The sequence below is a fragment of the Panthera onca genome, chromosome D2 (genome assembly GCF_046562875.1).
Source record: "Panthera onca isolate mPanOnc1 chromosome D2, mPanOnc1 haplotype 2, whole genome shotgun sequence".
NCBI lineage: Eukaryota > Metazoa > Chordata > Mammalia > Carnivora > Felidae > Panthera > Panthera onca.
This window is the reverse complement of record NC_138349.1, coordinates 37673469-37687480: the sequence shown is the minus strand read 5'-3', so window position 1 is coordinate 37687480 and position 14012 is coordinate 37673469. Positions and strand designations below refer to the sequence as shown.

General features: G+C 38.3%; 1 protein-coding gene and 1 pseudogene across 7 annotated transcripts in view; both read right to left on the bottom strand.

Moving 5' to 3' along the window:
- The window catches only part of BMS1 (BMS1 ribosome biogenesis factor), a 71362-nt gene extending 60155 nt beyond the window's left edge, over nt 1-11207 (bottom strand). For 2 of the 6 annotated variants that reach the window (XM_078434565.2, XM_078434564.1), the window contains exons 1-3: nt 11098-11204; nt 4537-4637; nt 3703-3796 (exon numbers count right to left, since the gene is read on the bottom strand). The gene's annotated coding sequence lies outside the window, so the exon portion shown is untranslated. Of the gene's footprint in view, nt 1-3702; nt 3797-4536; nt 4638-11097 lie in introns of all 6 variants that reach the window. The other 4 variants (XM_078434567.1, XM_078434566.1, XM_060642082.2 and 1 more) reach the window with 4 other exon arrangements.
- On the bottom strand, nt 5100-11210 carry LOC132685139 (uncharacterized; annotated as a pseudogene). The gene is made up of 2 exons (XR_014135353.1): nt 11098-11210; nt 5100-9622 (listed from the first exon to the last, which is right to left on the bottom strand). The product of XR_014135353.1 is annotated as an uncharacterized LOC132685139 (transcript).
- Nucleotides 11211-14012: the final 2802 nt, after the last annotated feature.

Below are 14012 nucleotides of genomic sequence, written 5' to 3'. Positions count from 1 at the left end.
TTCCTCTTCATCTTATAACTCACCAAGTCAGCTGATGGTAACCTCTTTAGTTTTCCCAAAGATGGCCAAAGAACTTAAATTTGTGGTTTCTCCCTTACCTGCAGACATTGGTTTGTTTTCTGCATATACTCCATCCCCTGATCTTGCTCTTGCTACTGCCCTTGGAAGTCCACATAGGAGCTGGCTGCAAGTGGGGAAAGGTGTGGGTTTGGCACCTGGGGCATTAGTGGTGCCCACACACCAGTAGAGGGGATCTCAGGTGGCACTTTCCCAGCGATTCATGAGTGGGCTTCCTGCTGAAGTCTAGAATGCAGTCAGTAGGAATTGCATCCCTTTAATGCCTTTTAATATTCTTAGCTGCATCTTTACAGATCTCCTCCCCCCCCCCATCCCCCACCCCCGTCTTGGAACTCCAGCTTTAATACTCTGGGTGATGTTGGAGAGATGGGTTTCTTTAGCAGCATCCCACACAGCTGGGGAAGTTGGGCATTCACTCTCTCCTCTCTCTTTTCTTCCATGGAAGGGATCCCCAGCCTTTTTCTCTAAGCAGTGCTGCCTTGAGGAAAGAGATGAGGTAGGAAAGCTCCTCTTACTAATATGTCCAAAGTCACTTGTTTTGTTTTGGTTTTGGTGCAAGGGAGTACTGGGATTTCTCCTCCTGAGACCTGGACTTCTACAAAGGATGTCTCATCAGTGGGTGTCTGCCCAATTCAGTGCGTTCCAGGTGTTCCTGGACTGCAGCCAACAGGCATTTAATACCATTTCACAGGCTCCTCTCAGTTCCACAGCCCATATGGGGATCTGTCTGCTTATTATGCGAAGCACAGGTGGGTAAGGTACCTCCTGGGTCCCTTGGAGGATTGTACTGGATCTCACAGTTCCCACAAAGGTACTTTTGGTCATGGATAGATGCTGAAACTTAGGTGTTGAAAGGGGGGGGTGAAAACAAGGGATGTCTTAGGCTGTCATGATAACATTCAGTCCCCTGTATTTTTTCTTTTAATTGTGAAAACATTTTGCAACTTCAGGAAAGTTCAGTACAAAAATTCATGCATATATTTTACTCAGAGACCAAATTCAAGTTTCACCAACTGTTCTAATAATGCTCTTTTAAGAAGGATCCTTCAAGTGCCATGCAGTTTACTCAGGTGTCCAATCTTTCTAGTCTCCATCAATCTGAGACAGTTCCTCAATTTCCTGGACTTTGATTACCTTGGCGCTTTTGAGGATTATAAGGCAGTCACTTTGTAGAATATACTTCAATTTTGCTTGGCCTAGTATTTTCTCATGAGTAGACCCAGGTTATCCCTTGGCTGAACTGCCACTGAAATACTGTTTTCTCACTGTCTCCACTCAGGTATACATGATGTTGATCACAAGGGGCCCATGATGTAGATTAAACCATTTCTGATAGGGTTAACTTTGATCACTTGATTAAGATGCTGTCTGCCATGTTTTCCTGAGTTATCTTTTTCATCTTTTATAATTAATAAATGTTTTGTAGGGAGATACTTTGAGACCATATGATTCCTCATCCATTTTCATCCACTAGTTTTAGTATCTACTGATATTTTCCTGAAGTAATCATTCCTGTGATGATAACGAAAAGTTAATTTCTCAGTTCCATTATCTCCTTCTACATTTACTGATATTATTCTGTAAGTAAAAACATGTTCTTCTCCCCATTAATTCATTTATTAGTATAGACTCGTGGACCCCTATTTTGCTCAGTGTTGTACGATCACATTATTTAAATTCTTATATTGGCCCAGATTCTGTCAGTGGAAGTCCCTTTAAGTGTTCTTAAGCCATGTCCTTTTGACACAGTTCCATTATTCTTTAGCACTTGCTCCCTCTTACACACAAAAAAATGTTCCAGGCTCATCTTGTAATTTCCCTGACCCAGTCCTGGAATCAGCTATTTCTCCAAGAACCCTGGTTCCTTTTAGTGAAGAATGGTATTCAGAAAACAGAATGTAGGAACTAGCTAGGTCTATTACACTGTTGCTGCTACTGTGCCATTTCAGTGGCCAGAGCTAAGAAATGTATGTGATTGCATACACCCACGTATGCACTTCTGTTTATTTATTGTATTAATATTGGAAACCATAAATTCATGTTGGTAGCAATGCAACACCACAGTGTTTATTCCAATCTCCCTTATCTGTAAACAAAACTCTTATTCTGTTCCAAGGAGCCTCATGCAACAGAAATCCTGCCTAATACATATTCCCAAAAGTAAATCCTATTTCATAAATCACTTTTTAACGCTTACAAGTAAAATGTAATCATTAGTATTAGCCTTTGAGATTTGTAATTTTTATTAGATTCATTTTCTCTTTCAATTTTCCCCATATTTGTAACCTAATTGGGCTCTCTATAATAGTTTACTCAGAAATTACCTCTGAAACTTACATTTTTAAAATACACTTTCCAAGTCTTCTTTTTTGCCTTCCCAAAGGCATTTTTGAACAGATACTGAGTTTTTCACATACAGAATTTGGTATTTCTGTCAAATATCCTTAAATGTTGTACTACTCCTACTGGTGAAAAATCGCACCCCATCATGATTCCTTATAAGTGACTGATTTTCTTTGTTTGGAAGCTTAGAAGACTCTGGTCTTGAAGTTAAAAGTTTTTATTATGATCTATTCATTGTAATCTTCTTAATTAATCCTAACCAGTACACAGTGCCTCCATAACTTTTATGTCTGAGAGAACTGTAATGAATAAGCAAATACTGAACATACATTTTTCATTTGATCCAGTGCCACTACTCATAAATATTTACACAAGTTAAATGAAAATCTGTGTCCACAAAAAACTTTCTACGTTAACGTTCATAGGAGGTTTATTCATAATAGATGGAAGTTGAAAATAAATGAAATGACCTTCCACAGGTGAACGGATAAACAGGTTGTGGTACATCCACACAATGTAGCACTACTCAGCAATAAAAAAAAATAACAAACTACTGATGCATGCAATAACATGGATGAATCTCAAAAGCATTTGTGTAGACATAAATGATTAAATAATCCATGATTCCATTTATATGACCTTTGAGCAACGGTGAAGTTGTGGGGGTAGAAAACAGGTGAATGGCTGCCAGTCTGTCTTAAGCATGGAGGTAGATACACAATTACATATATTTGTCAAAACTCATCAAACAGTACACGTTTAAAATGGTGAATTTAATTTTATGTAAAATTATACCTCACTAACCCTTATTTCAACAAGGTCTGTCGTTTTCCCATTGCATGTTCTTTTCTCCTTTGCTAAAGATGAACAGATCCATAGAATTACGGGTTAAAGGACTTACTCTATAATAAAAAGCATTATAAAGCCCTATTAAAGCCATATTAAAGAGAACATTACCTTTGGCATAAGCATAAACAAATAATTTAGTGAAACAGAAGGCAGAAATGGATCATGGTACACAGGGGATGTTAACATTTGTTGGCTTAATAATAAAACAAGAACAAGACAGTGTGCATCTTTGCAATATGCAGAAAAAGGGAGTCAAGCACAGACTGGTTTTGTGCAACATCAAGATTCCATCTGCCTCTTAAATGTTTCTCTCCACATGTTAACTATTTTCCTTCATGCAGACACTTTCTCATGGCTGCTGAAGTCCCAAGGTCACCAACCCACAGAACATGATGTTCTATTACAAAAGTCCCAGGTAGGGCTCTTACTCACCCATTTGGATCAAACGTCCTTCCCAGAAATAAATGTTAAGCCAAGAATGTTTGGGAGATCTATTAGCTCCTGGGTCACGAGGGCAACTTGATTACTAAAAAAATAAAGGGGTGAAGTCCTGAGCAAAAATACTCCCTAAAAATGGTAATTTAGCACCTGATAAAGATAGTACTTCAAACTTCAATCACACAGTGTTGAGAACTGATTATTCATTTGGGAAAACATTAGATCCTTATCTCACACCATATCTAATCAAGCAATAACACAGAGACAGATCAATGGACAAATTTAACTTAATGTTCATTTCACATATTTTTAATGTGAGACACACGATGTAATGATTTTCCAAGTACTTCTCTTGTGCAGATGCAATGAAAGCTCAATGAATTAAACACTTGTTTCATATAACAGAATAACAAATAGCTTTATTTCTTTTTTTTTAAGTATTTTTTAAATGTTTATATCTTTATTTTGAAAGAGAGGGAAAGAGAATGTGAGCAGAGGAGAGGCAGGGGGGCTGGATCTCACAACTGTGAGATCATGACCTGAGCCGAAATCAAGAGTAGGACACTTAACCAACTGAGCCACCCAGGCGTCCCAAATCGCTTTATTTCTAATGGTTAGGCTCACTACATGGAGATTTACCGGACTGAAAAACAGCCACCCCTGAATCAGTTTCTCATAAGAACATATTCTCCCCTGAGGCTGATTAATATTAATGTTAATCAGTTATACCTCTTCAAAAAGGTATACCTGTAAGTTGATTAAACTACCTTCAGCTCTAAGAAACAGAAAATCTCAACTCAACTCAGGTATCATTAGAAAAATATATACCTCATATAAAGAAGCTCCAGGGGTGGTTAATTCACCTGCTCAAAAGACACTGCTGACCCAACTCCTTCCCAGCTTTGTATTCTGCCATCCTCAGATACTACCTTAGGATCAAAAGATATAATTGGATGTCACATCCAGTCATAAAAATATCCAGCAAAATCATAGGCCTTTTATATCAAATGTCTGTTAACCACTGGGGAATCCTGTTCCCCCATATTTCACTGAAAATTATTTTAAAGTTTTTCCCCTGCCAGAGCTGGGTCAGATGCTTATTTCCTTTTCTCTTTAAAACTACCTTTTTAGGGGTGCCTGGGTGGCTCAGTCGGTTGAGCATCCAACTTCGGCCCAGGTAATGATCTCGTGGTTTGTGAGTTTGAGCCCCACATCGGGCTCTGTGCTGACAGCTCAGAGCCTGGAGCCTGTTTCAGATTCTGTGTCCCCCTCTCTCTTTCTGTCCCACCCCTGCTTGTGCTCTGTCTCTCTGTCTTTCAAAAATGAATAAACATAAATTTTTTTTTTAATTTTAAAACTACCTTTTTAACTTTATTTATTTTGAGAGAGAGTGTAGGGGCAGAGAGAAAGGGAGAGAGAGAATCCCAAGTAGGCTCCGTGCTCATAGCACAAAGCCCAACATGGGGCTCGAACTCACGATCTGCAAGATCACGACCTGAGCCAAAACCAAGAGTCGGATGCTTCACCGACTGAGCCACCCTGGTGCCCTCAGATGCTTATTTCAAATGAATCATTAATCAGGACACATTTTTCAAAATTAGGTTAGACCATAAGGATCTAATGTATAACATGGGACTAGAGTTGATAACACTGTGTACTGTATAAATGAAATTTGCAGAGAGTGGAATGTAAATGTTCTCACCAAAAAAAGCGGGGGTGGTAAATATGTGAGGTGATAGTTGTGTTAATAAACTTGATGGGGGAATCCTTTTACAATGTATACTTAAATCATCACATTATACATTTTAAATATCTTACAATTATATTTGTCAATTATACCTCAATAAGCTGGGCAAAAATTAGGTTAGATCAATCATTATTTGTTTCCTGAATCATACAGAGGGAGGTGGACAATGAAACAAAAAAAACTGGTCTGCTGGCATGGAGTGAGGGACAGCTGTTGAGTAGATAATCAAAAGCCTATAAAAGTTCCAACAAATCTATTGCTACTCATATAATAGCTATCATTTGTAACATTCTATACAATGGTCTAGTACATTATATTTATTAATTTACCAAATCCTCACTGGAACTCCATGTGGTAGGGTAATGTCATTATAATCATTTTGCAAATAAGGAAACTGAGGAACATTGTTCAGGGGTTTGCCCCAGGCCACACAACTAATACGCAGTAGAACTGGGAACTTGAGCCTAGGAAGTCTAGTTTCCAGAGTCCACTAGATCAGGGGTCAGCAAACTTGGCTAAATCTGGCCAAGTCTGTTTTTCAATGGCCCATGAGCTAAGAATGAATTTTACATTTTTAACAGGTTGTAAAAGAAAAAAAAATGTTAAGAGGAAGCATATGTAGCCTGTAAGGCTAAAGTATTTACTATATGGCCTTTTACAGAAAACGTTTGCCAACTCTTGCACCATATGTCATGGTTGTTAATACTAGGAAGTAAAGGCAAAGAACAATATATGGCATGCTACCGTACAAATAGTTCCCAGGCTACATCTAAGTTAGGTTTGGCATATTCAAACCTATTTAGGTTCCCCAATTAAACATTTCAGGATATTCAAAGATGGGGTTGTTTTCTTCCTTCCTTTCTCTCTTTCTCTTTCTTTCTTTCTTTAATGTTTATTTATTTTAGAGAGGGAGAGAGAGAGAGCATCAGCATGGGAGGGGCTTTGTGCTATGAGCACGGAGCCTACTTGGGATTCTCTCTCTCCCTTTCTCTCTGCCCCTACACTCTCTCTCAAAATAAATAAAGTTAAAAAGGTAGTTTTAAAATTTTTTTAAATTTTTTCATGTTTATTCATTTTTGAAAGACAGAGAGAGAGCACAAGAGAGAGAGGAGACACCGAATCCGAAGCAGGCTCCAGGCTCTGAACTGTCAGCACAGAGCCCGAAGTGGGGCTCAAACTCACCAACTGTGAGATCATGACCTGAGCCAAAGTTGGATGCTCAACGGACTGAGCCACCCAGATGCCCCAAAGATGGGGCTGTTTTCTCAATGAGCACATTTTATGGTGGTAAGTACAATGAGCTTACTGTTCCCAGTGGCTTCCTTACATTCAGACTTGTGTAAATGTAAAAAATGTGTACTTGGCCTTTGTATTTCCTGTGACAACTTAAACATTTTTTTTCTAAAATTTTTTAATGTTTATTTCTGAGAGAGAGAGAGAGAGAGAGAGAGAGAGAGAGAGGAACAGGAGAGGGAGAGAGGGAGACAGAATCCAAAGCAGATTCCAGGCTCTGAGCTGTCAGCACAGAGCCTGATACAGGGCCCAAACCCACATACCACAAGATCGTGACCTGATCCAAAGTCAGATGCTTAACGGACAGAGCTACCCAGGTGCCCCAAACATTTTTTCCTAAAGAAAAAAAAAATTTATCTGTATTTTCTTTTCTTGTGTTTATTTATTTTTGAGAGAGAAATAGTACAAGCAGGGGAGGGGCAGAGAGAGAGAGAGACAGAGGATCCAAAGCAGGTTCCATGCTGTCAGCACAGAGCCCCATGTGGGGCTTGAACCCACGAGCCATGAGATCATGACCTGAGCCGATGTTGGATGCTTAACTGAGTCACCCAGGCGCCCCTCTCTGTATTTTCTAAATTCAGTTTCCCTCAGTAATAATTCTCTGAAATCTAATAAATTATGTTTTGTTGAAAACTTTCAGAAAACCATGTATTTATAAGGTTTCAGTCTACTATTATTTACCTGAGGTTCAATGAGATAATAACCTTTTCAGAAAGGCTTTTCTAAATTTGTTGTGATCTCTGGGTTTCTCAGTTTGGATTCTCCAGTGACAGTAAGTTTCATTTATGGATTAGGTTTCTAAACATCAAGGTGATGTTTCTACTCTTGTGTGAGTTCACTAACACACAGTGTGTGCTGACCCCTCAACAGAAGGCTTTCTACATCCTACCCCATAGAGAGGAGAGAACACGAAGAGTTGCCGTGGGGGCCTTTATGTGTCAGACCTACAAGTGAATTACCTCATTATGCTCACATCCCATTGGCTAGCTCTCATGCATACTGTCCCACCTGGATGCAACAGCAGCTGAGAGATAAAGACTTGCTCTGTGTCCAGTTTGGTAAAAGCATTGCCAGGTATCTATTGTGTGTGAGTTCTATGAAGGCTGACTTCTGGTAGGACTTCCCACATTCATTACAACCACAGGGAGGGAGGGATATGGATATATCCATATGGATATACTGTCGGGCCAACAGTTCTCAGTTACAGCAAGATGGTTTCACACATCCATCTTTACAGTGTTTCTCTTCTATGTGTATTCTCTGATGTGTGGTGAGATTTGGTTTGTGGCTGAAGGTCTTCCCACATTCATACATTTACATAGGGTTTCTCCCCTGAGTGAATTCTCTTACATTTAATGAGGGTCAAACTATCATAGAAAGATTTTCCACATTCGTTGCATTCAAAGGGCTTCTCTCCCATGTGTGTTCACTGATGTACATTGAGGGATGCCTTCTGGCAAAATGTTCTCCCACATTCTTTACATTCATAGGGTTTCTCCCCTGTGTGAATCCTCTGATGTTGAATAAGTTGGGACTTCTGGCAAAATGCCTTCCCACATTTGTTACATTCAAAGGGTTTCTCCCCAGTATGAATCCTCTGATGTTTACTGAGGGTTGACTTCTCAGAAAAGGTTTTCCTACATTCTACACATTCATAAGGTTTCTCCCCTGTGTGAGTTCTCTGATGTTTAAGAAGAACTGACTTCCCACAGAAGGTCTTCCTACATTCATTGCATTCATGTATTCTCTCCCCTGTATGAAGTCTTTGATGTTTACTGAGGGTTGACTTCATATAATACATTTTCCCACGTTCACTACATTCATAAGACTTCTCCCCTGAGTGTATTCTCTCCTGTACATTGAGTTTTGACTTTATACTGAAGGATTTGTCACACTCATTACATTTACAAGGTTTTTCTCCTATGTGAGATCTCTGATGCACAGTCAGGTCTGACTTTTGGGAGAAAGATTTTCCACATTCACTACATTTTAAGGCTTCTCCCCTGTGTGTGTTCTCTGATGTTGACGGAGGGCTGAGTTCTGGTAGAAAGTTTTCCCGCATTTAACACATTCATAGGTCTCTCTCTTGTATGAATTCTTTGATGTACAGTGAGGGCTGGCTTATGGTAAAAGGGTTTCCCACATTCATTACATTCATAGGGTTTTTCTCCTGTGTGTGTTTTCAGATGTACGATGAGGTTTGACTTACGGAGGAAGGTTTTCCCACACACATCACACTCGTGGTATTTCTCACCCATGTGAATTCTATGACATTTCTTCCAAAGGACTGACTTATCACAGGTTTCTCCACATGCCTTAAATTTATAGGGATTCTTCCTTGAGTAAATTATCTGGCCTAACATGCGGTTTGACTCACCCCTGAAAGTTTTCTCACATTCATTATAATCACGGAATTTCTCCCCTGTGTGAGTTCCTTTATGTGTAATGAAGAGATCATTACTGTGGAAGGCTTTAATGCATTCACTATATTCAAACAGTTGCTCTGCACTGTGAATCTTTTGTTGCCAAACAAAATCCTCATTATGATAGAAGATGCTCTCATTTTTATTAAATTCATTGAACTTCTTTCTAGTTATGAGTTTCCTCATGATTAATATCCGGAAGCAATTTCTCACGCCCACTGGCATCATCGGATTTCTTTCCTGAATAGTTTCTATTACTGGTGGGTAACTCTGACATATTTTTTAAACCAATTCCACCTAGATTATATTTACTAGACATTTTCCTGGAAGGAACAGATTAAATGTTTTCCTTAATACATTTTCTCTCTGTGTAATCACTTTTTGTTATTGATAAATGCATCTTGCCATAAATGTCTGTCTTGGTTTTCTTTGCTTTCTACCATGCCATCAACTAGAAATAAGAAAAACATACCTTATGCATCTGAAACTAGTTCTTAAAATTGGGCCAACACACAAATATCTTTCATATACCCAACTCTTTGCTTTCAGACCCAGTCTTTTGGCATAAAAGCAATACCAAATAAATATTTTCCATTCCCCGTAATTTGCTGAGGAGCAGGGAAAGAGGTGACAATAACCCAATCAATCAAACCTATTGTGGTGGAAGAAGGGAAAGTAAGACTGGCAATGAATGCACACACATTTATTTGGTCCTTCACAAAAGTACATTTCAAAATGGATAGAAGGGGTAAAATAAACATAAAGAATAGAAAATAAAGGATTCAGTAAGAGTGGATGGATTACAACGAGCAGAATTCACAGTAATATATGCTCAATAAAAAAAAATATATAGTAAATGTGACATGGAAAATAGGTAGACAAGAGTGTTGTTTGAAGAAGTTACCAGAGGAAACAAAGTGCTCAGAGGAGACGAATCAGAGTCTAGGTGCTAACTTTGTTAATCCTGCCTTCAAGAAGACAGCCAGAATTCCATCACTCTGCACAGTCTATTACCTTGAACCTAGTTTATGGCACTGTCGTTTTTCCTAACTGGTCTCCTTGCTTCTACTCTCTTCTCTCATGGCGATCAGCTTCCTACATCTCTCTCCTGCTAATATAAATTCTGTGAGATCAAGGGACTTATTTCACCACTGCTCTATCCCTTTCATTTAAAACATGACTGGCATGGAGCAAGTGTTCAGTTAATATTGGTTAAACTAATCTATTAATTCCTGACAACAAAAGAAGTCCTTGAAAATGAAGGGAATATGGGAAGCTGAGAATGCTAGAGTAAGGAGACTCACCAACATAAAATATCTTTTAAGACACAGGAATGGATTTTAAGGTACAAGTAGAAGGGAGTAAACTCTTAAAAAGGCAAAAAAAAAAAAAAAAAAAAAAAAAAAAGAGAACATCAATGTGTGAGAGTACATCTGTGGTGAATTTAGGTATCTGAGGTATGCGGGTTAAACATCCTTAGTCACTTCTAAACAGAGTCTCTTGAAAGAGGGTCTTGAAAACACTCCGAAGATGCCTATACCTGAAACAACAACCTGGAATCTAATTTCCCTGGATTGCTCACGTAGGTAACACTGGCTTGCAAACTCCTCCTCTAATATCCATGATGCTCCTTGCTCTAACTTGAAGATCTCCTCTGGTTTGGTAATGGAATGTCCTGATAATGGAAAACAATATGGGACACAGGAAAAGCTGCCTGGCTTTAGGAATGCAGAAGAAAAACCAGAGTCCAGCTGTAGGTTCTACACACTGAAGGGACCCATTGGAATCTTTCAATGGGGAGGTGAAAACACAACAATATTCCTGGCGTCCAAACCTAAATATCATTAAACTCTACAAAAGATCCATATGCTTTGGTCACAACAGGAGGACATGCGTGATGCTGTTGCTCAGAAAAGCTTTGCTTACCCAGTGAGATGAAGAAGCCATCGTTCTCCAACATCACATCCCTGTACAAAGTCCTCTGATCAGGGTCAAGTTGACCCCACTCCTCCTGGGTAAAGTTCACAGTCACATCCTCAAATGAAATTGATCCCTGTAACACACATATCTGATTAATCAGAAGTGCTCAAAACTGTATGACAGAGGAGGAACTAATTCTTCACCATGTTCACTACTGAGTTTACTCAAAAAAGTTTATATAGGAGATTTACCATATTGCCTGTTTTGTTTTATATGTGGTGACAGAAACAGAAATATAAGAAGAAGAAATACGTACTCATATACATGAAAGTGTCCTCGTTTCTGGAGACACTAAAATACATAAAACACTGTTTCTTCTACTCTCAGGAAGCTTACAATCTAGTATGGATGCAGACAGGATTAAATAATACCATAAGATCAGGAGAGAACTGAATTTGGGGCTTTAATGATATAAAATGCCCTAATGTGGTAATTTGGCATGGTTCATTTAGACAAGAGTTCTCCAGAGTATTTGGTGACTCACTCTTTTAGGGAGGAAAACTTTTAAGCATCAAACTGCCACAAATTTGTGGCAATATATAGGTATGTCTGAATGTTTATGGGCTACTCTACAGGGAGTCCATTCTTTGCATGGTCCTGACATGCACGAATTTCAGTTACCACAATTTATTTAGTTGAGTAACAACAGTCCCCAACAACATGATCAGATTTCAGTTACTATGGTAACTGTGAGTAATCACATCAAATATAAACTTCGCTGCTGGCTCTTCAATTCACAAATCACTACATAAATAACAGACACACATCATGAACAATGATCAATCACATCATTTCTTTCAAAGTCTGCCAGTGACTGACCACTGCACATCTGTTATTCAGTTCACACACAGACAGCAAGACACACAAAAACACCTGTTGCCTCCTTGTCTCCTAGCAATATGGCATTTTCCAAAAATGGTTAAATGGTTTGCAAAAGGGAATTGGCCAACAGCGATGAAAGAGCAGCAAAGAAATGAGAAGTGATTACAGAAGTGAAATTCAAATTAAATATAGAGTTTTAGAAGAAATACCTGACTGTGGGAATTTGAACAATGTTTCCATTTGAGACATTCTAGATCTACAACCAAAGATCTTACTGAAGGAGTACTCAGTACTAAATATTACAGTATTTCTTTCATTTTTATATACATTTATAACCAACAGAAAGATTTTTAATGTTTTCACAAATATTTTTGAAGACTGCAGAACAGCTACCATTTTCCCCACTGATTAAGCCTGCTTTGCATGGTTTCAGTGTATATGCCCATTTTTCTAGCCCCACACTACAGTGCAAAGTAAGGACTGTCTATGTGCTACACATAGATATCCACATACGTTCAGTATATAGTACATATAGCCACCAAATTCACCTAAGCTCAAAGTGGGCTGTGTGCTGATTGACTGGCTGAAGAATTAACTGAAGGATTATCAGAACACTCTGGGCATTTGCCACTCTGTATAATCACAGCTGGGGGCTGAAGGATAAAACATTAAAAACAAAAATGTTTTAGGTAAATGCTTCAGGGACTCTGGCAATGACCAAATCAGCCAGAAAGAAAATGGGTACTGGTTTTGTTTTAAGGCAGGTCTTTGATGCGATAGGTCATGATGGTCTAACTCCATGGTATGAACGATCTGTACTTCAGAAATCAATAGTCCCTTAAAGTTGCCTATATACTCCCTGCTGATAAACTGAAAGGAAATTCACCAGGTTATATCTTTCCAACAATTTCCTTTACAGATCCCTGAAGTCAGTTCTTTCATTGATGAGAGAAAATAGATAAAGGAATAGCATTCTACATTTCTGAATAAACTCACAATAACCAATAGCTACCTACATGAATCAAACCAAATCTTCACACATAAACATAAATGGACAATGAAGGTTTCACTAGAAATTTAAGAACCAGTAACACAAAAGACATGCACCAGATGAAGTGAAAAAGAAACTATGAAGAAAACAAAACTATGTAATTATTATGATTCCAAGAATAGGAAACGACTGTTTTTAAAGACACTGGAGATTAATAGTATTTAAAAGAACATCACTTCACCTTACACCCATTAGCAAACAAAAGTATTGATGAGGCTGTGGAAAAACTGGAACGCTTGTGCATGTTGGTAGGAATATAAAATGGTATAGCTAATACAGAAAAGAGTACGGTGTGTCCTCAAAAACTTAACAATATAATTTGCTAATTCTCCCATAACAAAAGTGCCTACCACACACTGGATGGCTTGAGCAAAGAAATTTATTTTCTCATTGTGCTGGAGGCTGGAAGCCCAACATCAGGATGTTAGCTCACTGACCTCCTCTTGTCTCTAGACATTTTAATCCAACTACCTTTGAGATTAGAGAGAATAACCAGGTAGTTGTCATATCTAACAAACGATTTTTAAAAATCTATCATATTAAAAACTAATTCAGATCATTTCTATAACACATGAGATGTGAGAGGAAAGGACAGCAAAATATGTAAAAGGTCAGGTCACATCTAGAAAACGGAAATTCTTGATGTTGATGGAAAAAATACAAATACAAACCTATGTTAAATGTTTCCAAGAGAACCAGTGGAAAAAAACAGAACCCTGAATTTCCAAACCACTAGAAGGGAGATATAGAATCGACAGAGAAAAATTAAAGAAAGGAAAGAGGGTGGGATAAATAAAAATACAAATAAAAAAGGAAGGACTAAAACTAAACATCATCAGTGACCATAAAAAATGTGAATGAGGGAAAATTCCCAATATAAAAGGAAATCAGGTCATGCACAAAAATAATCCAGCCAAGTACTGTTGACTAGTCACATGATCATAAAATAAGTATGTCTATATTTATACACGTATTTATTTATATACAT